Raw genomic sequence first — 27,252 nt, 5'->3', positions numbered from 1 at the left:
CCTGAGGCTGGAAATAGTGGTTTATTCAACCTGGGATCGAGGGAGTGAGGATGGGAACACAGCCTGAGCAGGGAGAAGAATCCTCATTCGTTCATCCTCCTGCCATTCACTCATGACCAATCTGGAGCCTCGCTCTGGCTGGGGCCTAAGGTAGGCAGGCGTGACACAACTATGATTTGAACAGGTCCTGCCCTTAAAGCACCCCCCACCCATCAGGAGTGACAGATGTGAGAGGAAAAGAACTTACTCCATGTGGTAGGTATTGGAATGAAAGTACAGTCATCCCTCGGCTGGTGTGGGGCTTAGTTCCAGGATCTTACTACGGATATCACAATCTGGGGATGCACAAATCCCTTCTATAAGGGGTCAGCTGGTGGCATGGTTGTTAAGGTACTGAACTCCCACGTGGCTGACCTTGGTTCAAGTCCCGTACCTGGTGGCTTGAAATTCACACCAGGTGTGTGTGCGAGCATGCCCCAAATCCCAGGAGAGTAGAGAAGAGATTGCAGCATGGCCATCCCGGGGGGGGGGGGGATTTCACTTCTCCTGTCTCTCTCTCTCCCTGTCTCTCTCTGGAGAATGCATGTGCCCTATGGCCTTAAAAAACAAAAACCCTTATATAAAATGGGTAGTATTTGCATATAATCTGCACACACCCTCCTGTATACGATAAATCAACTCTAGTTATTTTAAGTAGCTAATACAATGTAAATGCTATGTAAATTATTGTTATGCTGTATTGTTTAGGGAATAATGGCAAGGGAAAAAAGTCTGTACATGTTCAGAATTTCCTCTTCAAATATTTTCCCCACGGTTGGTCGAACCTATGGATGTGAACCTGTGAGTACGGAGAACCGACTGCATGCTGAGGCTGAAGGGGGAACAGAAGGCGAGAGATCGCTCTGCCTGGAGCAGTCATGGGAGCTGGTGGGTAGTGGTGGCATGGCCGCCAGCCTTGAAGGGTAAAGGGGCATCGACGTCAACTCTGCCACGTTCACCGTTTGGCCCCAGGTCAGTTTGGGGACTTGACTGTCTCTCAGAACGAGTTCAAGTACTGCAGACCCCGAGACCCCAGTTTGCCTTGTCACCTAAGGCACACTCATCTTAAAGGAAGGTAAGAACATGACTGCTGGCCCTGGCCCAACCCCAAGTTCCTGATTCCCCCAGAGTTCCTTGTCTGCTCATTGCCCTTCCCAGCCACGAGGCACCGTCTGTGTACCCCCAGGCATGCTCTGGCTCTGCAGCAGTCCTATCTGGTTGGCTGCCCTTGGGCCATCGTGCCATCGGAGCCCACCATCCCTGCAGGCTTCCAGCTGATGGGCCAATGCAGAGACCATCAGTGGGCTCAGAGGGCCACACTCCCCTGCAACCACCTCAGCCAGGGCGCGGGCCTCTCCTCCTGGCCAGCAGAGCCCAGTACCTGCAGCTGCCACTGAGCATCCTCCACGGTGGCCACTCCAAGACGGGCCCATCCCTCCTCCAGCCTGGGCGTTTTGGGGTGACCTGAGTCCTTCCCGTCACTCAGGGCACTGGGGTCAGTGATTGACTGCTGTCGCCCCTTGCAGGAGAGACAGTCCTCTTGGGCCTTGACCCTTTAAGAGAAGTGGTATCCAGGGCCCCCACCTTCTCCTCAGCCTTGGGGCACCGGGCTTCCGGGGTTCATCAGTTCCCACCCCTCGGGGGGGGGGAGGCACGTGGCTCTTCTACCCCACCCACCTCCAGACTAAAGACGTTATCCCACATTCCTACCTACCTGGCGGGACAACGAGCCACCCAGGAGAGGATCCGCCTACCACAGTGACTGACCCATGCGGCCAGCTCTGCCCTGGGCCGCAGCCGCCTTGTCTGCAGGAGGGCATGGGGCAGTGAGCTGCGGCTCCTACACAAGAGGCACCAGGTGGCCACACATGACAGTGACATGGGTTTTCAGAGTCACCACCCTGATCTCAGAAAAGCCATAGGTTTTATTAAATGCACAAGTGTATGCAGAGCCAAGAAAACAAAACCAAGGGCCACTGAGCTCTGGCCCTGCCCAGGAGTGCTGGCAGCCTCAGGCAGGCCCCAAAACCTGGACTCATACATTTCAGGGTGAAGGCAGGGATGGGTGGGCCAGTGTCAAAGGCTGATACCCTCAGGAGCCCCTAGTGTTGATGAAAATTAGAGGGAGAGGCAGGGAGATGGCAGCAACCCTGTAGAAGGAGAGGGTTAGTGAGAGAGGAGGGGCAGGAGCAGCTGGAGAGAGAGGGAGGGCAGGGTAAAGGGGCTGGGGCGAGGTGGGGGGGCAGGAGGAGAGAGGAGGAGAGAAGGTGGTCGGCCACCTGAGGCTGTTTGGGGCACTGTCAGATCACTGCCCTCAGAGGTCCTGGGGAGACAGGAGGCTCCTCGGAGGATGTGTAGGGGCTAGCAGGCACAAAGATGGGGCGCCACTTGGGGGAGAGATCATGGAGGAGAACTCTCCAGGCCTGTCAAGCTCTGGGGAACAAAAAGGCAAAGGTGAACCATGAATGGGGTGAGGAGGAAGCTGCAGAATGGGGAGTGGATACAAGGAGGCGAGAGGCAGAGGTCAGAGATGGAGACCTGGAGAGAGACGAAGAGTGAACAGAGAGAGACAGCAGAACAGACAGGAGCAAGTCTGGACACGGAAGCAAAGTAGTGAGACCCAGATAGGCAGTAAAGAGAAAGACAGGCAGAGACCAGGGCTCAGGACACCGACCCTGCAGCCTGGCCTGGGAGGCAGAGCTGCAGAACAGATCAGAGGGGACGAGTTTTCCAAAAGGCACTTAAACTGCTCTGTCGGTGATTACGCCCTTGGCCTCCTCTGAGCGACAGCCCTGAGTGATGGCTGGAAGGAACTACATGTGCAAAATACATGCCTTTTCTTTCCCCCCCAAAAGGGGCGACAGGCCTAAATGTCAGCACACAGGCAGAGCCCTGGCTGCCAGCTGCACCTGACCTTGGAGCAGAGGAACACCCCTCCCCTCGCTTTCGCTCTGCTCCCCTTCCCCCTCTGCTCCTATCTGAGGCCACTGCTGGCTCTCTGGAGCCAAAGAACAGGCTCCAAAACCCTCCCACCTCCTATACCGAGTTCCAGAGTGCCCAGAGCCCCAGGAAAAGAGGCATTTCGGAGAAGTCCTTTGCTCCACTGGTCCTCCCTTTCAGGGCAAGAGCGTCCTTTAACTGTTAATCCCAGGCCACAGGGATTGAACTTGTTGCTGTAAGAGGAGCATGGCCCAGCCATGGAGCGCACAGGCCCAACCGTGGAGCGCGCAGGCCCAGCTGTGGAGCGTGCAGGCCCAGTTGTGGAGCGCGCACGCCCAGCCGTGGACCACGCAGGCCCAGCCGTGGAGCACACAGGCTCAGTTACGGAACACACAAGCCCAGCCGTGGAGCACGCAGCCCCAGCCATCTAGCACACAGGCCCAGCCACAGAGCATGCAGGCCCAGATGTGAAGTACGCAGACCCAGCAGCTACGTCCCTCACGGTCTCTGTGACTTCTATAAACCTAACTTCTCTGCTCCTCCTCCTCCTCTTCTGTAAAAGGAGAGGCCAGTGTTCCCAGCATTCCCCTGAGAAGGAAGTGAAGATGCGGACAGCTCTCAGCACAGAGCCTGGCATGCCGTGAGTGCTCCTGAGCATCAGCCACTGCGATCGTTCTGGTGCAGTCCGCAGCCATGCAGGGCTGCTGAGCAGGGGGAAGAACATCACTGTCAGAATCGCAGAAGACCTGGGACCAGCAGATGGTGTAACAGTTACATCACTGGGCTCCCATGTAGTCCACCACAGTTTGAATCCCAAACCAGACAGCTTAAAACTCATACCAGGCACATGTGTGTGCACGTCCACGATCCCAAGAGGAGAATGGAGGAGAAGGGATTGTGGAGTAGCCATCCCCTGCAGGGGGTGATTTCTCGCTTTCTGTCCCTCTCTCTCCGGCTAGTGCACATGCCCTATAGCAAATATCTCTGAAATAATAAAAGAATTACAGGAGACTCTTGGAGCCCAGTACTAGAGGGAGGGTTCTGGCCATTCCATTTGGTTATCGGAACCTGCCCAGACCTGCTAACTCAGAGCCTGGTAAATTCTTTTATCAGGCTTTTGCCATAGGGCACCTGTCCTCTGTGGAGAGAGATAGGGAGAGGGAAAGTGAGAAATCACCCCCCAGGAGGATGGCCACACCACAATCCCTCTCCTCCACTCTCCTCTCAGGATTTTGGACATGCACGCACATACAACCAGCATGATTTTCAAGCTGCTGTCCTATACTTGAACCGTGGTTGACCAAGTGGGAATCCAGAACCTTAACCACCATGCCACCTGCTGGTCTCGAACCTGCTAACATTTGAACAAGAACTGAGGTCATCTGTGCACCCAGCCACGCCTGCAAAGTCTGCCGTTGGCACAAAGAGGTACTCAAATTCCTCAGGTAGTTCGGGCAAGGGCTTCTATGAAGGCTGGGCATGGCTGGAGAAGGGAAGCCCTCAGGTGTGCCTGCCCCTGCTTGCCGCTCGCTGAGCTGGGAGCCTCAGCCTTCAGGACGACCCTGCAAATGAGGAGCTGCAGTCCAGGCGCCTCGCCAGGCACAGACACCCGTGTGTGGCAGCACAGAGGGCAGGGCTGGACAGTGGGGCAGGGGGGTCCCGAGGAAAGTCCCAGCCCTCCAGGAGGGAATGTGGTTGTGCCATGAGAGGAATAGGAGGGGTGACATCGAGCCAGAGCCCCTTGGCCTGGTGATAGTAACCGAGAGACGGTAAAGAACAGAGAACGGGAACCCAGGAGGAAGACAGCAATCGTCTGATGCCGGACGACAGGAGGGAGGGCAGGAAGGACCACACAGAGGCATCCAACGGGTCTGAGCTCAAGAGAAACAGCAGTTTGGGGTTACCTGCCCTGAGAGCAGCAGGCATCCGTGCAGTCAGGCTCCCTCTCCCTGGCTCTATGAACACAAGTCCCCGCATCACAGGTGAGTGTGCGGAGGCTCTGAGAGGGGGTCATTGCGGGAGCACACACAGCTCACAGGTGCTGCTTGGAGACCTGCGCCCACACCTACCTGGACTAAGCCATCCCCTTTCCACCACTTTGAACACACATCATCCGATGCCTGAAGTCGCCGAGGTCTTAGTTAGGGGTCCCCCGAAGGCACTCCCTGAGTTAAGGACTTGGGTGCAAATGCTATATTTGGGAGGGGACCCAGGAGCCCCATGAGATAGGCTGAGAGGTGGGAAGGAAGGAAACCCCGTATCGGGAGCGTGAATGAGCATGAAACAGGCCTGAGCAACTGGGGCTTTCCCCCGGGGACCCCTGAGAGTCCATACTGACCACCTCAGCCCGGCCACACCAGGGGCCAGGAAGCTGGAATGGCTATCCACCAGTTACTGGAACATTGACCCCCAACACCACTGACTGCTAAGGCCTGAGCAGCGCCTCTCCCACCCGGAGGCCAGAAGAAGCCCCGTAGGGAGTGCAGGAGCTTGTTCAAGGGAGCCAGAGCTTTGGAAACTGCAGGTGACCCTGTCAGCCCATGGGCATGGAGGTGGGGGTGAGACAAGGACAGTGAATGCAAAACTGAGTCAGAAGACTGGTTTCCCAGGGGCCCTGGGTCCCACTCTGACATCCCGCGGTAAGAGAAGGCACTCGGTCTTCAGAGCGGAACAGCCTGCCCATCACACACCACTCACCCTGGCAAGCACGAGCCTTACATGGCTGCCAGCGGGACGAGGGCAGACAGAGAGCCACCCTCTGGAATGGCCAAAGAAGGGGACAGAGAAGGCAGAGGACACTGTGGATGTCCAGGGCAAGCCTACTCAGCACCGCCCCAGGCCCGTTGTTTGCCACAATTCCAGAGAAAAGCCCTCTTCCTTCCCGCTAAGGTAGGAAGGTGCGTTGCGTTACAGCCCACGTTACAGCTGGGAGCACAGAGGCCCTGGGCAGCGGGCTGAGGGCTGTACCTGGGCTCCCGGGGTTTATTCAAAGCGATAACTAAGCCCAGGTTGGCTGCCCCCACCCCTTTCTCTGGAACTGCACTCAGTTGTCTGCCTGGAAAAGAAAACACTAACTCAGCCAGAGGGCCTCCTTCCACCCTTTTAGGGTCTGGAATGTGGGCCAGGAAGAGTTCCAAGGCAGCCTAGCCGTGCAGGGAAGGGAGGGATCTACTGTTCCAAGGCAGCTCTCTCCAGGTCTGGACCGTGCCCCCAAGCAGGGGCCTGGGTCTGAGCCTGGCTGCCCCTCCTGCTACCACTTCTTGGAGATGCGGTAGCCCGCCCTCAGACGCAGCCTGGGCTTTGTCTCCTGTACACCAGTGCCTCAGGCTCCCTCCGGGCCTCCTGAACCCTGTTCCAGGTTCTAACGGCTCCAGGGGCTTTTGTCTGAGACTCTGGCCAAAGCGGCCCAGGTTGTGAATAACTTTGTCTTGCTATGAGCCTGTTTCCACCTTGTTCTTTTTTTTCCTCCATTTCTCCGAAATATATGTGTGTGTGTGTGTGTGTGTGTGTGTGTGCACGCATGCATGTGTGTGTGTTGAGGTTGTTCCTGGGGGACTATTAACTAAGAATAATTTATCCAAGAAATTTGTTATGTTAGAATTACCAATTAGATATGATTATAACTTACCATGGCTAACACTGCACTACTGTTGGAAATCTGAATGCCATTAAAATCTAATTAGCATATATTAAGTCGAAGGCGGTTTTACTGCAGTGCGCCAGCAGGTTCTGGCCAAGCACATGGATTCGCTGGCCGCTTCAGCATGCCGGCCACGTTGCCCACGGCGCCTAGGTGGGTGCCACAAGGCCTCCAGGTAGCTTTGGACCTCTTACACCGAGACCAGATGGTCCATGCAGACAGAAAGGGGCAACTCCAAATGGACAGTGGAAGCTCTGTCCTTGGTCAAGTGGCCAGAACCCACGGAAAGTCTTTGGTGTGTGGCTAATCCAGTCAAGGTACTCTGGGCCATGAGAGTGGACGGGGATTTCAGCAGCCTCTGGGTGCCCATCAGCTTTGTCCTACTGCTAACATCACTGGGGGTGTCCTTCTCTGGACTTAAGTCATGGTGGGTCTAATGAGAGGGCATGGCTGCGATACCCTCGTACTTAGCAAAGCCCTGGCACAGTGATGGCAGACACTTACTGAGCTGTTACAACGGCTGAGGATTTTGCTTTCATTTTCTTCCTTAACCCTCCAAAGAACTCCAAGAGGATTGTCCTGATATTATGCCCATTTTATGCACAGTAAGTTCTGAGACTTAAAGAGGTTAAGAAACTTGCTCAAGGTCTCATAGCCACTAAGTGGCAAAGCCAGCACTTGAACCTAGGTGGTTTTTATTTTTTTAAGCTCTGTCTCTTAACAGCTCATCGCCAGAATGAGGTCTGTTGTCCAGGCCAGATCAGGTCTCTCCAGCACCCTCCTCTGTCAGCAGGGGGAGGTAGTGAGAGAGCAAGGAGCCCAGGGCAGGTGAGCTGTACAGTGGGTGACAGTGGCAGGTTGCCAGGGGACTTTAGAGGTGTGGACAAGTGGTCTGGGATGATGATCCAGAGAGACTCAGTAAGGCAATGATCCTTAATTTCTTTTAGAAAATGAAAAAAAGTTTCATGAAAGAGCTTACTGAGAGTAGTTGTCTCTATTGTCGTCCAGCAAATATTCCCTTCTTCCCCACCATTCTGTAAGTTAGTGTAATTATCCCCAAAAGAATATGTGATTCCCTTTCCTCATCCCATTGATGTCAGAGATGGTCACATGACTGACTTTGGCCAATGTAATGATGTGGACCCTCCACGAGCAGGAGCTGCAAAGGTACCCGCCAGCTAGCTTCCTCGCTCACATAACTGCCATCGCCATGGGAACACGCCTTGGGCAGCCAGGCCCCAATAGGGCGAGGAATGCATGGAACAGTGTTAGGCCCAACCCTCAGCTCGGAGCCAGTCCCGACCTAGATCAGCTGAAGGCCAGTGGGCCATGAGTAAAGAATAAGTGCTTGTTGCTGAATGCCACTGTGTTTGGGGCAGTTTGTTACATGGCAATAACTGACTGATACACCAAGGAACACCTATTTGTGAAAGAAATGAAAGCAAGCTGTTCCGATGAAGCATAGGAGAGGGTTAAAGTCTTATTTTATGACCACTGGACTATCTGTCTATCATCATTAGCCTGATTCATAGTGAACATACTCAGCAAGTGATTTTGTTTTAGCTCCACTTTCACACACACCGCTTTTCTCCTCCAAGCCACAAATGTCTTCTGGGCTTCCACCCAGCCTTTCTTTTGATCTCCCTACTGTCTGCACTATATCCCATAAAACACGCACACAAACTCAGTAAAGGCCTTGGACTCATGGCTCTCATAAGTCACCTCTTCTATGAAGCCCTTGGGTTTCAACCCCACCTGGTGGAAGGGAAGGCCTCCTACAGAGCTGTTTTGTCACATTGTGCACCTGTTACGCTCCTGCTGCCCTATGACAGGTCACACCTGTGTCTTCACATATCCTCCACATCCTCCGATAGGCGGGGGGCTGGGGAATTTACCTGTCCATGATTCTTGGGGAAGCCCAGAGAGGTGTGGCAGCCTGACTTGGCCGTACAGAAGGTCAGTGCCTGAGCATCTTCTGGGTCTGGGATGCACACACCACATGGCTGGCCATGTGGGGCCAGTCCCCAAGAGCTTCGGCTCAGGGAGGATGATTGGGCCTTAGGTTTCAGGGCCTGGGCCTAGGTGGGAGCAGGTGTCAAGAGAGGACGAAGGAAAGAGCATGGTGGGAAGAGAGAGTCAGAACCTAACTGCTAAGAAAAAAGAGACTCTCCCCAGAGACCCTCCCAATGCGGGTAAACAGGGCGGATCTGCCTTGCCTTGGGGAGTTCAGGGAACGTCTCAGCAGCTCTAGCTCCTTCAGCCTCTGTGCTAAGCCTCCCTGGGCTGTGCTCACAAAGGTCTGGGACAGGGGGAGTCTCCAGGAGGCCATTCCTGGGTGCCCCTCACCTGCAGGCACCAGGCCTGTGAGTTTCCAAATATAGTGAAGATGACCAGGAAGTAGACACTCCTGTTTGTTGGCCAGAGCTGCCATTAACAAGTAGACTGGGGTGTTAAATAATGGAAATCTGTCTTCTCACAACTGGGGAGACCAGAAAGAAGTCCGAGATCAATGTGTCAGTGGGGCTGGTTCCTTCTGAAGTCTCTGCCCTTGGCTCGTGGTGGTGATCCTCACGCAGTCTCTACAAGGTTCCTCCTGTGTGTGTCTGTGCCCTAACCCCCTCTTCTAAGAAAGGCACAGTCACATTGGGTTAGGGCCCAGCACGGTACCTCATTTTACTTTATTACCTCTGAAGACCCCACCTCCCGAGAGTCCTGCTCAGGTCCTGGAGGTAAGATTCAAACATATGAACTTGGGGGGCTGGTGGGCAGCCTGAGCAACCTCACTGTCCAGGTCCCCAGTTACCCACAATGGAAATGACTCCCTTTTTTTTTTGTTCCTTCTTAGATTTTTGCCATAGGGCTCATGCATTCACCAGAGAGGAGAGAGACAGAGAGAGAGAGAAAGGGAGAAATCACCTCCTGGGAGGATGGCCATGCTACAATCCCTTCTTCTCCACTCTCCTCTCAGGATCTTGGGCATGCACACACGCGCACACACACGCACACACACACACACACACACACAACCCTGGCATGATTTTCAAGCCAGCGGCTCCAGGATTTAAACCCCTAGTCTGCCATGTGGGAATCTAGCCATCCTAATCACCTACTGGCCTAATGACTTCCACTTTAAATCCCAAACCCAGAGCTCTTCCTGGGATGTCCCACTGGATGCCCTGAGTATTCGATTTAGTAAGAGCTACCCTCTCCCAGCAGGTGTGTTATTTCCCTCCCAGGTCACCTGCCATGGACAACCCAGATTGACATTGATCCTTCTGACCCCTTCCTCCCCACACCTTCCTGAAACAAACCCAGTCTCATGCAGAGGTCCTGGGAGAGAGCATGTCAACAGGGGTATTTTGGAGGGATACAGCCAACCCGTAACCACACCTTCAGACTGAAAGAGCCCAAGGTCAGTTCCTCTGGCTTCCACAGCACAGAGCAGCTGGAGGCAGGGAGCAGCTGTCTCATGCCCTCCATACAACTCTCCGCCTACTGATACCAACGAGCTGAACCACACAGCAGTGTGACTACAGCTCTCGGACGAGCGGGGGTGCAGAGCCAGACACAAAGCAGCACACACTATGTGACTCCATGCGTGCAAAACCATCTACGCGGCTGGAATTGGGGCAGCCACGGTCACTCTGGGAGGAGAGAGGAACCAGGGGCAGGCGAGGACATTTGGGGTGCTAGTGATATTCTTTCTCTCAGTCTGGGAGCTGGTTACGGGGCTGAACTGTGCAGAAACTCACAGAGCTGTCCACTTGAGACCTGGTCCCTTTTAGCTGAGCAAACAGCACTGTGCCAGTGTCAGTTTCCTGGTTTTGACAAATGTTCTGCGGTTACATAAGACGCCATTGAGAAAATCTGGGTAAAGTGTTCTTGGGAATTCTGTACTATTTTTGCAACTCGTGAGTCTTAAATTATTTAAAAAAAAATTAAATGTTATTTAAAACAAAACAAAACAAAACAATGAGAACAAGGCATTCCAGGTTTGTTTTAAGACTTTGTAACATTTCCAGTTCCGGAAGAGTTGAAATAAATTTTCATTTAAAAAACAAAGAAAAGATTTATGTGCTTTTCTGTGTGTGTTATACTTTAATTAAGAGTTTATAAAAAAAAAATCCTCTGCCAGTCTCTGAGCTGATCCAAAGAAGGAGACAGAAGTGGTATTCACAGAGTGTGCATTACAGGCCAGATATTTCTAGGCACTTAGCCCAAATGATCCCATTCATTACTCTAAAAGAGAGAGACAGAGAGGGAAAATTGTCTCCACTTGCAGATGAGGAAACTAAGGCTCAGAGAGGCCTCAAGGCCTGTCCGACATCAGACGGCTCATTCAGAATCCAACTGAGGTTCACACCCAGGGATCAATGCTATCTGCCTCGAAAGCCCTGTCCTTGTCCCTGCCCATGCTGCAGTCACTCAGAAGGACACGCTCCCCTCTCTCACCCTCCACTGCCCTGGATTGCCCTGCCCAGTCTCAGGACAAGGCAGCAAAGTCCTCGATCGTCCCCTCCCCACTCCCACCAGCAAGGCTGCTGATGTGTGGGGTTTTCCAAGGGACATCGGGCCCCACCTGCCAGGCTCCCTTGCTGAGATAGACCATCGGGCCATTATTAGCACCATTAATTGCAGTGCTGAATATGCAGCTCTGCTTCCTCAGGTCCCTGTGGGCCCAGGCACATTCTAGGCAGGACCTACTTCTCGTCACCCGCCCCCCCCCCAACTTGCAGGGCCATCTTCCCCTCCCCCCCCCCCCCCCCAACACATCTGTATACCCTCAGCACCAAAGTCCCTAAGACACCAAGAGCTTGGCCGATATTAACTCACTTACCCACCAATTCGCTGAGAGGACTTCTGCTCATTGCCCTGGGCCCTCAGATCAGCCTGGCTTGTCATGTCCTCTGAACGGTGGCTCGAGGAGCATCGTCAGGGACTTTCAAGCATCTGGGGACAAATAAACAGCTGGAGAAACTGGAGCTGATAACGCCAATTCCAGCCTCAGCGATCTAAGGTGACTGAGGCCAGGGAGAAGGCTGGATGCCGCCCCCACAGGGAGGCAGTGGGTCTGCAGTTCCAGGCTGTGACTAGGATGCAGCGTGTCTGGGTCCTCTGGGCTTCACACTCACAGCCACCAAGAGACCGCCTGACTGTCCCGCAGGGTGCTGACGGGGGTTCTGCCCAAAGGACACCCACGAGCAGATGAGCTGGAGAGAATTTCCTTGTGCGGGACTCGTCAGGGCATTTACTGTGCTGACGTCCCCCCGTGTCTGTGCAAGGGGCCCATGTAAGCCAATGCTTTTCTCGCCTTCGGAATGCGCTCAGAGAAACACTGATCCAGGCCCTTCAGCATAGATGTGACATGGGAGCAGATGTGGAACAGGATGGAAATAGAAAAAGTCTGAAGTGGGGGCACGATAATAGGCGGGAGAATCCCCATTTTGCAGATGGGGAAAACTAAGGCCCAGAGGGAAAAGAGACTTTTAGGTCGGCACACAATGACAGAGCCAGCCAGCCCTCAGTCTCCATCGGGCATCCTTTCGTCTGTCCGGGGCTGAGATCAGGCAGGTGGAATTTTGCCCATAGATTTCCAGGGGTTCCACAGTGCAGAAGATGCAGTCCTTACCTGGAAGGAGGAACCCCTAGATATACCTCATTTTTTTGTTTATAAGAATTATTTTATTCAATTACGATTATTTTGAAATTTGCCTTAGGGCATGTGCACGACAGACAGGGTGAGGGTGGGGTGGAAGGTTGGGTAGAAGTGAGAAAGTAAGCCACCAGGTCCAGGACTCAAACCATAGTTGGCCATGTAGGAGTCCAGCACCTTAACCATCATGTCACCTGCTGGCCCTGGGATACGTAATTTTATACTCACCTGTAATGTCACAGAGCTCTTTAAAAAGTATTAGTAAAGAGTATTATTGTGGCATGGCCATCCCCATTGAGGGATGACTTCCACTATCCCTCTCAGACCATCTCTGTCTCTCTCTCCGATGACTGTACATGCCCTAAGACAAAAAACCTCTTTAAAAAAAAAAAAGAGGCCCTCGGAACCAGCCCCGTAAACCAGTGGTGAAGGGACTCAGATTCCACAGAGCCAACCGCAGTTTGAATCCCGGCCCTGGTGGCTTGAAGAACACAATGGGAGCATGTGCGTGCATACAGGATGAAGAAATGAAGGGGACCCCCACTGGGAGATGCTTCCCCTCTCTTCTCTCCCTTTGCCTCTCTGTGATAAGTGTGTGTGCCCTCTGGCAATGGGATAAAAATGAGGAACTGAACCTCAAAGAGGAGACGCGATTTGTCCAAGGTCACAGCTTCCATTGGCGGCCGAGCAGGGGCACTCCTGGTGCCCCACAGTCCTGATCCCGGGCCATCTTTCCCTCCAGGGCAGGACCTGAGTCCTGTTCACTTCGGAGCCATCACACCCACCCCTAGTGGCCAGACTGTCCAAAGGAAATCTGGGTTTCAGGTCCAGGGCCCCCCAGGGAGAGCAGTAGGGGGCAATCTGGGGTCCGAGCATGTCCTACATTCCAGGAGCTGCCCCTCCCTGCTACTTCCCTCCTTTCTCACTGCAGCCCTGCAGCCCAAATTCCGCCCTGCTTCTGGCAGGCCTCCTTAAAAGAAGGGTCTCCTCCTTGTCTAGTAGCAGAGGAAGAGACTTGAAACCTGCCATTTGGATTTAACCTGCTCATGAGGGGACATCTCCCTACGGCTGATTGGGAAGTCAGGCACAGAGTGATCAAGTCACTTACGACGAGTCACACAGCAACCAGAAGTGGAGCGGGTTGCCCCGGCTTTATCCACCATGCCAGCAAATGAGAACAAGACACTCGATGAGGCAGAGGGCAAATCTGCTGGCCCCTTGATCTTGAACTTCTCAGCCTCTAGAACCATGAGCAATAAACTTCCGTTATTATGACACAGCTCGCTCATGGGAGTTTTGCTATAGCATTCTGAGCAGGCTAAGACACCACCCTGTGATTCTGATCCAGAGGGCCTAGAGAGGAGGCCTAGGATCTACACCCTTGCACACACTCGGGTGGCTCTGAGTCCCGTGGCCTGTGGGTCTCACTTTGAAAAACACCGCTCATTGGTTCCATGGTGGACATTTTATTGAGTAACAGGTTTCTTAGGGAGAGTCCTTCATTGCAAACTTGCCTGTGGCCATCTGGGAAGACCATGGGCAGGAAAAGGGACACTGATGTTGTCTCTGAGGCTCTGCGTCACCATCTTCCCACTTGTTTCTCTTCTAGATAAGAGCCCAGAGCCTGGCCCTGGAGCCACCCAGGGAGCAGCCTTGGCATTCTGGCTTCTCTCTCCTGCTGCCCCTAATCACACCCTGAAGAAACCAGACGAAGAAGCTCCGGGAGAGTGGGGAGGAGAGAGGGTCTAATTAGCTCCCAAGGAAATGGGCACTGACCGGGGGAAACTGGGGCCTGAGGTGCCTCTTCCTCCCCAGCCTCCCAGGCCAGCAGGCAGGAGCAGGCCCACCAGGACATGGGCTGGAGGGGCAGGGGCCAGGTGAGATTCCACCTGGGCTTAGACCAAAGGTCATCCCTAGCAAAGCGAGCATCATTTTCAAGGTGCTAGCAGCAGCCCATCGAAACGTACAGCTATCCCAAGACAGCCCTGTCTCTGCCAGCTTTGGCATCTACACGGGATGGTAGTCCGACCTCTCTACATGCCGACATTCCCAGTTCTCCAGCCGCGTGAGCCTACGCGGCCTTCTCAGCAGGCTTAGGCTGGTGAGCGCCAGCACCAACCTTTGGTTTTCTCAGTCATTTTAATTCGGTGATTAGATCAGTGAACCTTCCTTGGCACTTACTCCATGCCAGGATCTGTTCAAGGCTTGGGACCCGGCAGTGAGCAAAACAGATGAAAATCCGCACCCCTGTGAGGAGGTCGCCACTGTACTGGGGTGACAGGGGAAGACCTCCGCCACCTCTGTCACGAGTAGGAAAAGTGAACATCTTACCTCCCAAGCTTTGTCTGAGAATCCAGCCAGGGGAGGCACAGAGTGACAGCCTGGCTCTCCAGAAGTGGCCAGAGCCAAAGCAAAAGGGTAACCCCAGGGATGAGAGGAGCCCACACTGCAACGCCTTGCTTCTCAGCAAACAGAGAAGGCAGCAATGGCAACTAGGCCACGATACCCTGCCCTGGCTCCACCCTCTGCATGGAGGGCCCAGGAGGGCTGCTGACTGCACGCCCACCCAGAGGTCACTGACATGGCAAAGGTAAGTAACTGTCTAGCCCTTGTCTTCCCGACGATCTTCTCAGGGTCACCTTGGTGCAGTCAAAGGTTCGATAAGGGCCTGCAGCGTGGTCATGTGTTCTGAGACTGCAGTAGCCAGGCAGGTGAGCCAGGCTGATGCTGGCTCAGTGCTGGTGGCAGCAGGTGGATGGGGGACATAGCAGGTGGTGTCCCACCCGATGGTCTTCCATACGCTGAGCAGGCCGGACCAGAAACACAGCAGATGAGGGGATCGCCACCCCAACCCAGCAGAGGGACCAAGGACATCGATGCTCTCTGCCTGCCAGTGCTCCTAGGAGGGTGAACGTCATTCCTGCACTTTTCAAGGTCAACATGGAAGATAGAACCATCAACTTCTTGATCCCAGATCCAGGAACCAAGACAAGGAGCAAGGAGTGCCTTGTCAAGGTCCCCAGCTATGATGGAGGCAGGACTAGAACCCAGGGCTCTGAGCTCTGAGCCTGGGTAGGTATCCTCCCTGCCAGGGGTGTTTCAGGCTGGTTGCACCTGTTCCTGAAGGCTACTCAGAACATCCCTTACTTTGAAGCCCCAGCTCCCACACCTTGAACTTCCAGCTCCTCCTGAGCCTTTGACAGGTAACTGACTGACTTTTACTGAGCCTCTTCACACCTGCTTTATGGATGCGGAGGTAGTACATGCCTCACAGGGGTGCTGGGAAGATGCGATGAAGTCCATGTAACACACTTATCAAAGCGGCCCACTGGGACGTGCTCCATAATCGCAATATTACTTCTGTATGAGGATGATGGTACTTCTACAGACCCAAGGCCTCTCCAAGGGCCTGCCAAACCTCCTTTTCAAGTTCCATGCCTACTGCAATCAGTTAACAGCTCTGGCTGGCTATCCATGCCGGGTACAAGTACCGTGCGGTGGCAAAAAAACCATGACTCTGCCGGGATCCTCAAGGGCCACAGTCCAGCTACAGATAAGAGCACAGTCAGCAAGTAAATCCGTGCCCAGCTGGGAATGTGGATGGGAGCCTTGAGAGGATGGAGGAGGGGAGGATGCAGCTGCAGGGCTGCCACAGGAAGGGTGGGAAGGGCTTTTAACTGTTATAGGACATTAGACTCACCGTCAAGGCTTAATAAGAACTACAGGTGGCCGGTGTTCACCCCAAGCCATCCTGACTTGGTAGCCCCGGAGAAGGGGCTGGAAATCTACCCTGAAACAAGCTTCTAGGTGACTTCAGGCAGGTGGCTCATCCGCTTGGCATCTCAGACTCACTTCTGCTCCCGCTCCCAGACCCCAGCACTGGGCACTCTATCTCACAAGTCCAGGCCTTGACATTTGCAGTCCCCACCTCTGGGTCCTCCCTGGTCTGCCTGGTCCCATGCACCGTTCAGGGCCTGCCTGGCCAGAGCCTGTCACATACTCCCTGATGCCCACAGCCCCCAGTCCTGGGCACACCCACACCCTATCCTTCAAGGAAGCAAAGGCACAGACTCGGGAATCTGGAGGACTCAGGCTGTATCCCTGCCCCTCTGCTTCCCTAGTGCTTGGCCTTGGGCAAGCGACTTAACTTCTCTGAGCTTCTGTGGCTTCTTCTGAAAAATGAGTATAAAATATTCCCTTAGAATGATGGTGAAGATTACAGGAAGTGATGTGTACAAAGCGCTTCATACAGTAAATGTTCCACAAATGGTAGCCAATATATTAGGAGCATTAATAATGATAGCAGCAATGACATCTGTTGGCACGCGTCTCCTCCACTCGACCGCAGGGCCTTCGGCAACTGTATTATGTCTCATCATTACTCCCAGCGTCTTAGCAGTGGCCTTGATGTAGGGCAGGCACTTACGGAACGAATGAATGAATTCATGCATTAATGAAATGTAAGCAGGTTAGAGAAGCTAAGGGAAGGCTTCCAAGAAGTAAATACTGAACCAGGCTGCAGGAGACTTGAAGGATTTGCATGGTGTATCATTAGCCACGGCCTCAGTTATGCTGAGAGTGTAGCCACCCACCACCAAACCTCAATGGAAGCACTTGACGCTCCCTCATCAGCCCGCCAGCTGGGGAGCCCTGCTCTGGGCTGGGTTCCTCTGGGGTGGCTGGACCAGGCTGCCCTGCCCGTGTGTTTCTCATACTGCTTCTGGGCAGCAGGCTAGCTCGGGCGTGTTCTCCCTGCACCTGTGGCCACCAGTCGGCAGAACCATGCAGGCCTCATAGTCCTAAGTCTGGAGGTAGGCTCACTGTCACTTCCACCTCATTCTATTGGCCACAGCAAGTCACGTTGCAGTCAGACTCAAAGTCGGAGCACAGGAATGTCCTCCTTCCTGCTGTTAATGGGAGGAAATGTGAACTTACATGAAAAAGGACACAGACAGGGGAGTGCTGAAAAGTGGGATCAAATCTCCAGTGTCTCAGGGGTTCCAGGGCAAGAGGAAAGGAGGATCCTTTGCGAGGTGGGAGGAAAGAGGCTGAGCAAGGCAAAGGCCAGCCCAGGCCCCTTATGGGATGGAGAGTCCCTGTAGGGAGGAGTCACAGTGGTCCTTCACGCTCCCAGCATACTGAGAACCCCTCACTCATTCCTTCATTTGTTCGGTGAGCAATATTCACGGGGCACTGGATGTGTGCCAGGCTCATCCTCAGTGCTGTGGAGACAAGGTGAGGAAACTGAGACAAGGCTGCAGCCCTACTGGTCAACCAGAAGCTCTGCTTCTTCTCCTGGCTCCTGCACCCATTGGCTCGGTGACCTTGGGCAAATCACCTCCCCTCTCAGAGCATGGCGGCCACTGCTAATAATGCTTTACATTTGTAGAAGGCTTTTAACTTGATCAAAACGTCCTCACATACGTTCTCTGTGAAGCATCGGAGAGCGGTTTCATTACATCCCTGATTTGACAAGTGAAGCTCTAATGGATGTAAAATGCACTGAGCTCCTTGGAAGTGCTCTCCAGAGAGGGCTCGGTGGGGCCAGTCCCTTATAACAAACCCTAGGACTCGCTCTACAACAAAGCGAATCCCTGGATATTGGCTAACGGTCGTCATTTCAAACAATGTTTGGGGCCACACAATCCCTGTGTGACCCAAGGACTGGGACAACTTCCTTTATCTTTCCTTTTATTTTAAAAAGCTACCACTCTGAACATTTCAAAGATTCTCGTAGAACTTTTCCAATTTAATTTAAAAGAAACGAGCAAAGAAAAGATTGCCTCCTCCTAGCTGGCTTCGCAAAGGAAAATGGGAGAGGTAAGCCAGGTCGTGGAGAACGGCCGGAGCACTGCGGCTCCTTGTTTAATCAGGCACGCTCCCCAGCCCTAGGAAGCAGGCTGCACAGTTTACTAGGAGGAGACATGGAAGTGCCACTTTCTCCTCGTCCCATCGAACCTGCCCCTCAGCCCTCTGTTCTGGGGTCAAGCCTAAAGCAAGTTTCTTTTGCCAAGAATTAGCTATGTGCTAAATGTTTGCAGTACTCCCTCTTCTTACCCCAGTCTTGCAGCAACCCACAACAACACCCAGAGCAACCCACGACCCCCAGGGCAACCCATAACATCCAGAGCAACCCACAACCCCCAGAGCAACCCACAATCCCCAAAACAACCCACAACAACAAAGGATGGAGGGTGGTCGATATATCAGTTACGTATTACTATGAAATAAATTATCTCACGCTTGGTGGCTTAGTACAACTATGATTTATTTGCTTGTGATTCTGCGGTTGGGCTGTGTTTAGCTGGGAGGTTCTTCTGCTGGTCTCACCTGGGGCCCTCACCTGGGCCAGTCATCTGGCAGCTCACCTGGATTGGATGAGTGAGAGAGGACACTGCAGGACCATCACAGGAGGAGGAGGCCCTGCAGAGATAAGTCACATTGGCCCCTTCTGCTCCCAGCACTTGTAGATCATCATTCACTCATTCATTCATTTGTTCAATGTGCGCTGTTCGCAGCACACTCGATAGCGTGGACTGGACGGGATGGTGCAGTCGTTCCTGTCTGTTGAAGGGGCAGCAAGGCTGGGCACCTCGGTCTCCTCTGCATGGCCTCTCTCTCTGGCAGAATAGTCCAGGCTTCTGGGACAGTGCAGCAGTGCTTGCAGCGTCTAGACCAGCCCGAATTCTGTGCTCATCAGCCCTCTGGTACATCATGTGTGCTAATGTCCCGTGGCCCCACCCAGCGCCAGTGAGGGAGGAGCCTCCACGAGGACACACACCCAGGGAGGGTATTAAGGAGCAATTAACCCCAAAGGTAGACCTGCCAACTTCCTCCGCCTTCTGAGGGACAACTTCGAAGTGTGTTCTGCTCAGTCTTTCAGACAGTCCCCTAAGGTCTGAGTTCGTCCGCCCACCTCTGTGACCCAGTTGCTATTACAGTGTGTACGTGCTTTTCTCTCCCCTGGCTCACTCTCCCTGCTCCCTTACTGTGCTTCCTCAAGTCCCTCCCCAAATAAACTACCTGCTCCTATGTCAGGTTTCACTCTGCAGCATCTTCAAGGCATAGACTCCCAAGCACATGTTCAGTTTTACTGTACCGGCCTCCTGGAGGGACAGAGCAGAGAAGACAGGCTGAAATGGGAAACACGGAGGCTGGGGCACTAGGGAGCCACTGAAGGCCGTGTGCTGGCACAGGCATGATCAGTAGACAACTCCAGTTTCTCAGACTGGCCTGGCCTCGGGAATGGAGTACGCTGGGTCTGGGATGGTGACCTGACCTCCAACAGAGACAGGAGGCTAGACCCTGCAAACGCCCAGCCCACCACGCATCCGCCTTCCTGGGTCACTCCAGATCCCCAAAGCTGGCCTGAAACCGCCCCTTCCTACTTTTCTGAGCTCTGTTTTTACTGATTATGCAAATCTCCCCTCCCAGCCTAAGCAAAGCAGGCAGGAAGTGGGGCAGCATGACAGGATAAGAGGGGCGGACGACAGATTACAGCCACCCCCTCTGGTAAACACAAGTTTAATTGCTTTTTGGAGAGGAGGAGGGGGGCAGGCTCAGGAATAAAACACATTCCCAGCCAGGCATGTCGGAGCTGCGGAGCTGAGCCCATGGAGCACCGGGGAGCAGCCGGCGCTGACCTGGTGGTGGAAAGAGGCAGCAATGCGGAGGAGCCCTGGGCCGTGGGGCGTCGTCCCAGTCACTTGGGCCAGCAGGGGTGGGGGACACTGGAGGCGAAGGGTCCCACCTGTGCCTTTAGCAACAGCAACAACAATGACAATACTACTTTCTATGTTTCTTGAGAACTCACAAGGTGCCAGTCACTGGGCTGACTATGCTACACAAATTATTTGATCTTCACAAGAGCCCTAAGATACTCATCATCTCCATTTTACAGGCAAGAAAATGGAAGTGCAGGTGAAATTTGCTGAAGACCAGCCACCCTGGGGCCAAGGGCCCATCTGGGAAACAAACTCCCATTTATTGGGCCCTGCTCTGTGTCCAGTGCATCTTGTAAATAAGGAATAAGGCCTGGATTCAAAGCCAGACCTGCCCGGTGCCAATGACTATGCCTTTAACTGCGGAGCGACACGGTGTCCCGCATGCTACTGCGCATGTCTAAGGAACGGCTCCTAAGTATTGGGCACTCGTTCTGTGGCAGGCCCCCAGGCCTACACGCCATGTACGAATGAGATGGAATTCCCGCCCTTGAGAAACCCTCCATCTAAAGGGATGCAAACATAACCCGCAGTAGAGGTAGAGGTGGGTGGGCACCCAGGCACACCCAATTCTGCCTGTGAAGGTTGAAACGGGCTTTGCAGAGGAGGCCGGATCTGAAGCTTAGAGGATGAGAGGACCGATGGTCGGAGGGGCAGGGATGGCAGTGAGCTGTCGTAGGCCACCGTCGAGGCGGCAGCCAGCGTGGTCTGGGTGGGCCAAGAGCCTGCTGCCAATGGGGCGTGGGGGCACGTGGTGAGAGTGTGCTGACTACAGCCAGCTGGTGGGCAGGAGCCGCCTGGCGATGGGTCTCACCTGCCAGCCTGAGGCCTGAACCCGTCCCCAGCGTCCTTGCAGCAGCACACTGTCTGAAGGGATGCTTCCGGAACCAGGCACGCCTGTGGCCAAGGCCGCCTGGGAAGCACCACACGTCCAGCCTCTTCTGGACACTGCTCAAGTTTCCAAGAACCCTGGTAGTGAAGAAGCCTGCCGAGACCAGGCTCCCCCAGAGCCACTGACCACAGAGACCTCCCTGCCCGAACACCCTGGATCAGCTGCAGGGACCGTCCTTCGGGAAGGGAGCATGTGAGGGCAGTGACGGGAAGGCCATTGTGCCCACTGCTCCCCCAGCACCATGAGGGCTTCAACCAGAGGGTGGCAAGGAATAACAATAGCAAGTAGCTTTTTATTTTTCTAAATTTTCTGTAGGGTGTTTGAGCTCCCTAGAGAGAGAGAGAGAGAGAGCAAGAGAAAGAGAGAGAGAGAGAAGGAGATAAAACATTGCTGGGCAGATGGCCACACCACAATCCACTCTCCTCTCAGGATCTTGGGTTCAAGCACACATGCTTATGATGTGTTTTTCAAACTGCCAGGTCAAGGATTTGAACCACACAGTTGACCATGTGGGATCAACCGCCATGCCACCTGCTGGCCCCTAACATTTTCTTTTAAAGACAGGTTCTAGCTGTGTCTCAGTCTCCTGCCTTGGCATCACAGCTGGGACAAGAGACACACGCCACCATGCCAGGCCTCTCAGTGGGACCAGTCACTGGTCTTGGGCCGCCCCTGTGCTCCCAGTCTGTGCCGTGTTTTTGCTAAGCAAACCACACACCACCGCAGCTGCCACAGTCCTTTACCGAGTACTTACCACGAGCCAGCCCACGCTGGGTGCCCTGCGAGTCAACTCACGAGGTTCTCAAGTTGTCGTTATTATTCCCATTTTGCAGATGGGGAGAATCAGGGACTCGCCTGCTCCGTCTCCCCAAGTAGACGCAGGAGCCAGGACTTGAGTCCTAGGCTGTCAGACCCTGAAGGCTCAAGTCTTCGCTGCATTGTCACTCCCATCTGTGCCTTCCTGCTGTGCTATTTTTTTAAGAATTATTTTATTTAACTTTATTTATTATTATAATTATTATTTTCCATTTGATCAGAGAGAGACAGAGAAAGAGAGAGAGGAAAAGTGAGAAAGCAAGCCACCAGATCCGGGACTTGAACCATGATCAGCCATATGGAAGCCCAGCGACTTTAACCACCACACCACCTGCCGGCCCCAAAATCTAGTCTGTGAAGAGGGCCCCAGCCTGGCACAGGGAAAGGGCAGCATAGGGGCATTGCTTTCTCTTTCAGGGAGACTTCTCAGACCTCAGCCCGTCCTGGTGAGATCTGTCCTGCACTGTCGGGATCCAGCAGTCCAGCTCCACACACGTGTCCCAGGCCCCCTCTCCACAAAGGACTATCCTCAGGAGGGAGCCTCATTCATCCCCAGTTTCCAGGAGTCCTACTCCCTCTGGAGACCCATCACAGAATTCCCGGGAGGAAAGGACTTGGGAGACCATGGATTTAAAGCAAAAGTGAGGCCGACCCCAAATTTAGAGCAGGAGGAAGTGGAGTTGCCCTGTTGGAGGTGGGGTAGGCACCCCAGACCTACCTGCTCAGCCTTCCCTTCCGCTCCCACAGCTCCCGCTAACACTGGCCGGGTCAGACTGCCCCACACGATGGGACTGGCCGCCACAGGGACTAACATGTCCTGAAGCCACAGGAAGAGGAAATGCATTTTCACTGGGAAGCCTTCCAAAAGGTGAACTTGGCCCAGCTGCAGTGGCTCAAGTGGAAGGGCCACAGGGAAGGCCCAGGGTCAGGCCCAGCACCAGCCCAGGCAGGCCGAGCGTGGTGGTGCACACCCGCGACCTGGCTGACTGGGAGACGAGGCAGAGGAGACCAAGGGTGAGACCCTGCTGAATGCCCCCTCCCCTGGCTCTCTTGCTCATGAGAAAAAAAGAGGACTTAGGGGCCAGCAGGTGGTGTGGTGGTTAAGGCACTGGACTACCACGTGGCTAACTGCAGTATGAGTCCCAGACCTGGCAGCTTGCTTTCTCTCTCTCTGGTGAGCACACGTACCCTGTGACAAATTTTAAAAATTATAATGAGAAATAAAATTAAATAATTCTTGAAAAGAAGAAGGAGAAGAAGAAGAGAAGGAGGAGGAGGAGGAGGAAAGAAGAAGAGGCAGAGAAGGAGGAGGAGGAAGAGGAAGAAGAAGGAGGAGGAGGAAGAGGAAGAAGGAGGAGGAGGAGGAAGGAAGAAGGATGAGGAAGAGGAGAAGAAAAAGAAGAAGGAAAGAAAAGGTTTGATCTGAGCCAGAAATGGAGGTGGGAACACTGGCTGAGGGATTAGTGAAGGTGAAGGCCCGAGGCCAGGAGTTCCTGGAGTGTGTGCGTACCATTTCCCAGGGGCGCGGAGGTGGGCGGTGGGAGGAGAGTGGTGAAGGTGCTCCTCACTCACCACGCCAGCATCACCCCCCAGCACTTCCCGGCAGAGAGGGAGGGTCTGGGCAGGTGAACCACATGGTCACACTCCAGAGCTCTCCTTGCCGCTTTCGTGGGGGCATGCGAACAGCTCCTCTGAAACTGGGGTGTTGCTTTCCGTTCTTTTTGTTCCCCAGGCTCTTGGCTCTTCTAACCATGGAAAATTGGAAATCCCCCTTGGAAGGTCACTCCCCTGTCCCAAAGCCTGGGATGCAGCAGGATGAGGGAGGACTGTCCCTGGCTGCTAGGATGAGGTAGGAATGCACCCTGCTCCTGGGTTGAGGGAAAACTGTACCCTGCTTCTGGGATGAAGGAGGACTGCTGCCTGCTCCTGGGATGAGGAAGGACTATCCCTTATTCCTGGGATGAGGAAGGACTGCTCCTCTCCTGGGCTGAGGGAAGACTGTGCCACAGATCCTGGCAGCCTGAGAGCATCTTCCGGTTGCGCTCCCATCCGAGGCAGTAGAGGGCACAGGAACTAGCCCTGCGCGTGGGGTAAACCCATGGGGTTTGAGCCCTGCTCCGCAGCTGGGTGGCCACAAGAAAGCTGCTCCCCTTCTCTGATCTGTTTCTTCCTTCACAAAGAGGGGACAATGAGGCTTGCATTGTGGGGTCCTTGTAAGGCTCTCACTAGACCACGGATGCAAGAGTACAGGGCTTTGTATACCCCATGGGCTATAGAAAGTCAGGCATTGCTTGGAGGGCAGCACGGAGTTCAGCTCCCACCCTGGGCCATGCTCGTGGACACAGCAGGACAAGTTGTTGCTCTCGGTGCCAGCTTAAGACAAGGCCGGCACAAAGAAGGCACTCGAGGATGCAGGCTGCCGAGTGTGCGGCACCAATGCTCACCCAGTGCGAAGCTCCCGTCCTCAAAGAACCTAGGGTTTACATCACAAGGGAGCAGAGGTGACATTTTAAACAAGGTTCCCAGGGACCAGCAATTGGAGTAATGGCTATGTCATTGGACTCCCATGTAGTCGACTGTGGTTCGAGTCCCGGACCCACGCCGGGTGCATGTGCGTGCATGCCCAAGATCCCGGAAGGAGAATGGAGAAGAGATTGCGGCATGGCCATCCCCCCAGGAGGTGATTTCTCGCTTTCTGTCTCTCTGTCTCTCGGTCTTTATGGTGAGCGCACGTGCCCTATAGCAAAAACCTCTCCAAAACCAAACAAACAAAAAAAGTCCCCAGTAAGTCACCTGAAAGGAGAATCACAGTCTCAAAGCAGGCCCTCAAAACCAATCCTTCCCAAGCTTAAGGGCAATTTAGAATGATCTCATCTGCTTTTTTAAAAGCCCCTACTGGAGCCAACAGGTAGCATGGAGTTTCAGGCACTGGATCCCACATGGCAACTCCATGCTTTGAGGCCCAGACCCAGTGGCTTGAAAATCATGCTGGCTCATGTGCATGCATGCCCAAGATCCTAAGAGAATGGAGGAGAAGGAATTGCAAAGTGGCCATGTCCTGGGAGGGTGATTTCTCACTTTCCCTCTCTTTGTTTCTGTCTTGCAATCATACACACTCTAAATCAAGGAAAAAAAAAAAAACACTATGTGTATACTTTACATACATGATTTGCAAGTACCATACTCTTCCTAGGCTATAGATGTGAACAGGGATGCCCAGAGCAGTTAAGCGGCCCGCCCAAGGCCACACAGGTAGTCAGGGGCAGGCCAGGATTCAAATCCACAGGTCTTTGAAGCCACATCTCAGTTTGGCTAAGACTGGCCACCGTCTTTTCCTCTTTGTACTGCAAAGGGAAGGCTGAGGGCAGTGGAGGGCTAGCTACTTCTGAGCAATCTCAGAAGCCTTCCTGGAAGGGGTCCGGGTCTACCCAGGTCCTTGGAAAACACCAAACCCTCTTCCCACCTCCCAAGGCAGAGCTGCCCTGGCAGAGAGGGAAGAGTCCTCCTGCGACACCCCTCATTTGATCTTTGTCTCTGCCTCAGGATTTAAGATGCACCAACCCCCAGTGCTCCAGGGGTTCATCTAAACATGATTAAACAACCATTAGGCCTCTGCGGTTGGGAAATGGAGATTTACAGACTTCCAAACCTCCATTTAAATGCAAATGCAGCGTTGTCGCCTGGAACCTGGAATCTGAGCAGCATTAAAGGCACTGTCTCCCCTAGCCTCCACAAATACTCTTGCCTGGGCCACTTGGGTTCTGGTTCTGGTCCCAGATTAATCTGAGGGGCACTGCAGGCACCCTCAGGACCAGAGAGGGCAGGGGCCAGGCCTCCAGGATGGCCACCAATGCCCTGCCTTTCTACATCCGTGGCTGCTCTCCCTGCCTGGGTCAGTGTGCACATGCTGACCTCTGGCGCAGGGCTGCATGATCATGTCAAGGTCACAGATACAGGGAAAGCCTGGAGCCTGGACTTCAACCCTGGGAAGGCCAGGCTTTTTTGAGGGGCACCCCCTGGGACCTCAAAATAGAGAGCCTGGTCCTAGTCATTGAGTTGAAAGCTAATTTTAACCTGCCACTCAAATGAAACTAATACCAAACGGGGGCCTTTACCGAGCACCTACTATGTGCCAGGCCAGGAAGTATCATTTTATCCTCCCAAGATCCTAGGAAGTGGATTTTAGAATCCCCATTTTTGAAAGGGAGAAATTGAAACTTAGAGAGGGGAAGAGTCTCGGGAATCAGCAGTTAGCGTAATGGCTATGTCGCTAGACTCCCACGTAGTCAACCGCGGTTCGCGTCCCGGACCCGGTGGCTTAGAACTCACGCCGGGCACGTGTGCATGCGTGCCCAAGATCCCGGGAGGAGAATGGAGGAGAAGGGATTGCAGCATGGCCATCCCCTCTGGGGGGTGATTTCTCGCTTTCTGTCTCTCTGTCTCTCTCTGTCTGTCTGGCGAGCGCACGCGCCCTATAGCGAAAACCTCTCCAAAAGAGAGGGGAAGAGTCTCTACAGAGACTTCATGGTGGAGGGAAGGATATGAACCTCACTGTCTGACTCCCAAATCCACACTCCTTATCACCTCTCTGGGCTCTGCTCCTAGGCTCTTGTGTGACCTCTGGCGAGCGACATGACCTCTCTGGGCTTCTGCTTCCGGATCTAAAATGAGTACCGTACTAGCATCTGTCTTGAGGGGTCTTGGATCTGTGGACAGAAGCCTGACTACTTTTTTCTATTTTTTCCAAAGTCTTTTCAAGAGTGCCTAGGAGGAGTCACTCCCACAAACATTAACAGACCATTTTTTTTTTCCCATTTAACAGGACTCTTCCTAAATCCTGTCCCTGGCATAGTATCTCTGAGATGTATATTCAACTGATTACAGTATATTATTTTGCTAACCTCTTCCCAAGGCACAGCTTCCCTTTCCTTGAGATTTAGATTAAACATATCTTTGCGAATCTCTTCCCAGGACACAAATCTTCCCTTCTAATCGCCAGCCTAGGAATTGTGGAACTCACCTATAACCTACAAACCCCACTTCCACATGTACCGCCTCTTTGGGCCAGACCAATGGAAATCTTTTCACTAATTTTGCCTGTAAATCTCAAAATCAAATAAAAGGAACCCCTGTCCATAATCACTCCGAGAAAGGCATGTATGCCTCTTCTCCGGGCCTAGGTCACTCATATTTGGCTTAGAAATAAACTGCATGAATTATTAATTATTAATTTTTACAGTTGGTTATTTTTCTGTTGACAGATCTAGGGATTAATGTAGTTCATTCCAGTCAAACCAAGAACAGTGCTTGGTACATAGAAAGCCCTCAACAAATGTTTTATTAATTTTTGTAAACTCAGAAAGCTCCAAGTGTCCCCAAGAGAGTACCGATTATGCCCTTGTGGGGTTCAAGGGGACACAAATTTCATGACCCAGGTGAAAGAAGAGCCAGCCCCTTGCAGGAGCCCCAGTAATGGGCCTTGAGGCATGAGAAGGGAAGGAAGGCAGTGAGGAGAAGATGGGGGGGGGGATAGAGAGAGAGAGAGGGGAGG

At 53.5% G+C, this 27,252-nt stretch overlaps 1 long non-coding RNA gene across 2 annotated transcripts in view; it reads right to left on the bottom strand.

Annotated features, from left to right (window-relative positions):
* Window positions 1-18,526: 18,526 nt before the first annotated feature.
* LOC102476149 (uncharacterized) overlaps window positions 18,527-27,252 on the bottom strand; it is a 26,059-nt gene continuing 17,333 nt past the window's right edge. Inside the window, exons 1-3 of one of the 2 annotated variants that reach the window (XR_001370126.1) lie at window positions 22,420-22,473; window positions 19,296-19,378; window positions 18,527-18,695 (exon numbers count right to left, since the gene is read on the bottom strand). This is a non-coding gene — a long non-coding RNA (uncharacterized LOC102476149). Of the gene's footprint in view, window positions 18,696-19,295; window positions 19,379-22,419; window positions 22,474-27,252 lie in introns of those variants that run through there. The other variant, XR_334073.1, reaches the window with a different exon arrangement.

This window comes from Tupaia chinensis, unplaced genomic scaffold (genome assembly GCF_000334495.1).
Source record: "Tupaia chinensis unplaced genomic scaffold, TupChi_1.0 Scaffold000146_1, whole genome shotgun sequence".
Classification (NCBI taxonomy): Eukaryota; Metazoa; Chordata; class Mammalia; order Scandentia; family Tupaiidae; genus Tupaia; species Tupaia belangeri.
Note: the sequence above shows the minus strand (reverse complement) of the source record. Positions and strands in the feature narration are given on the sequence as shown.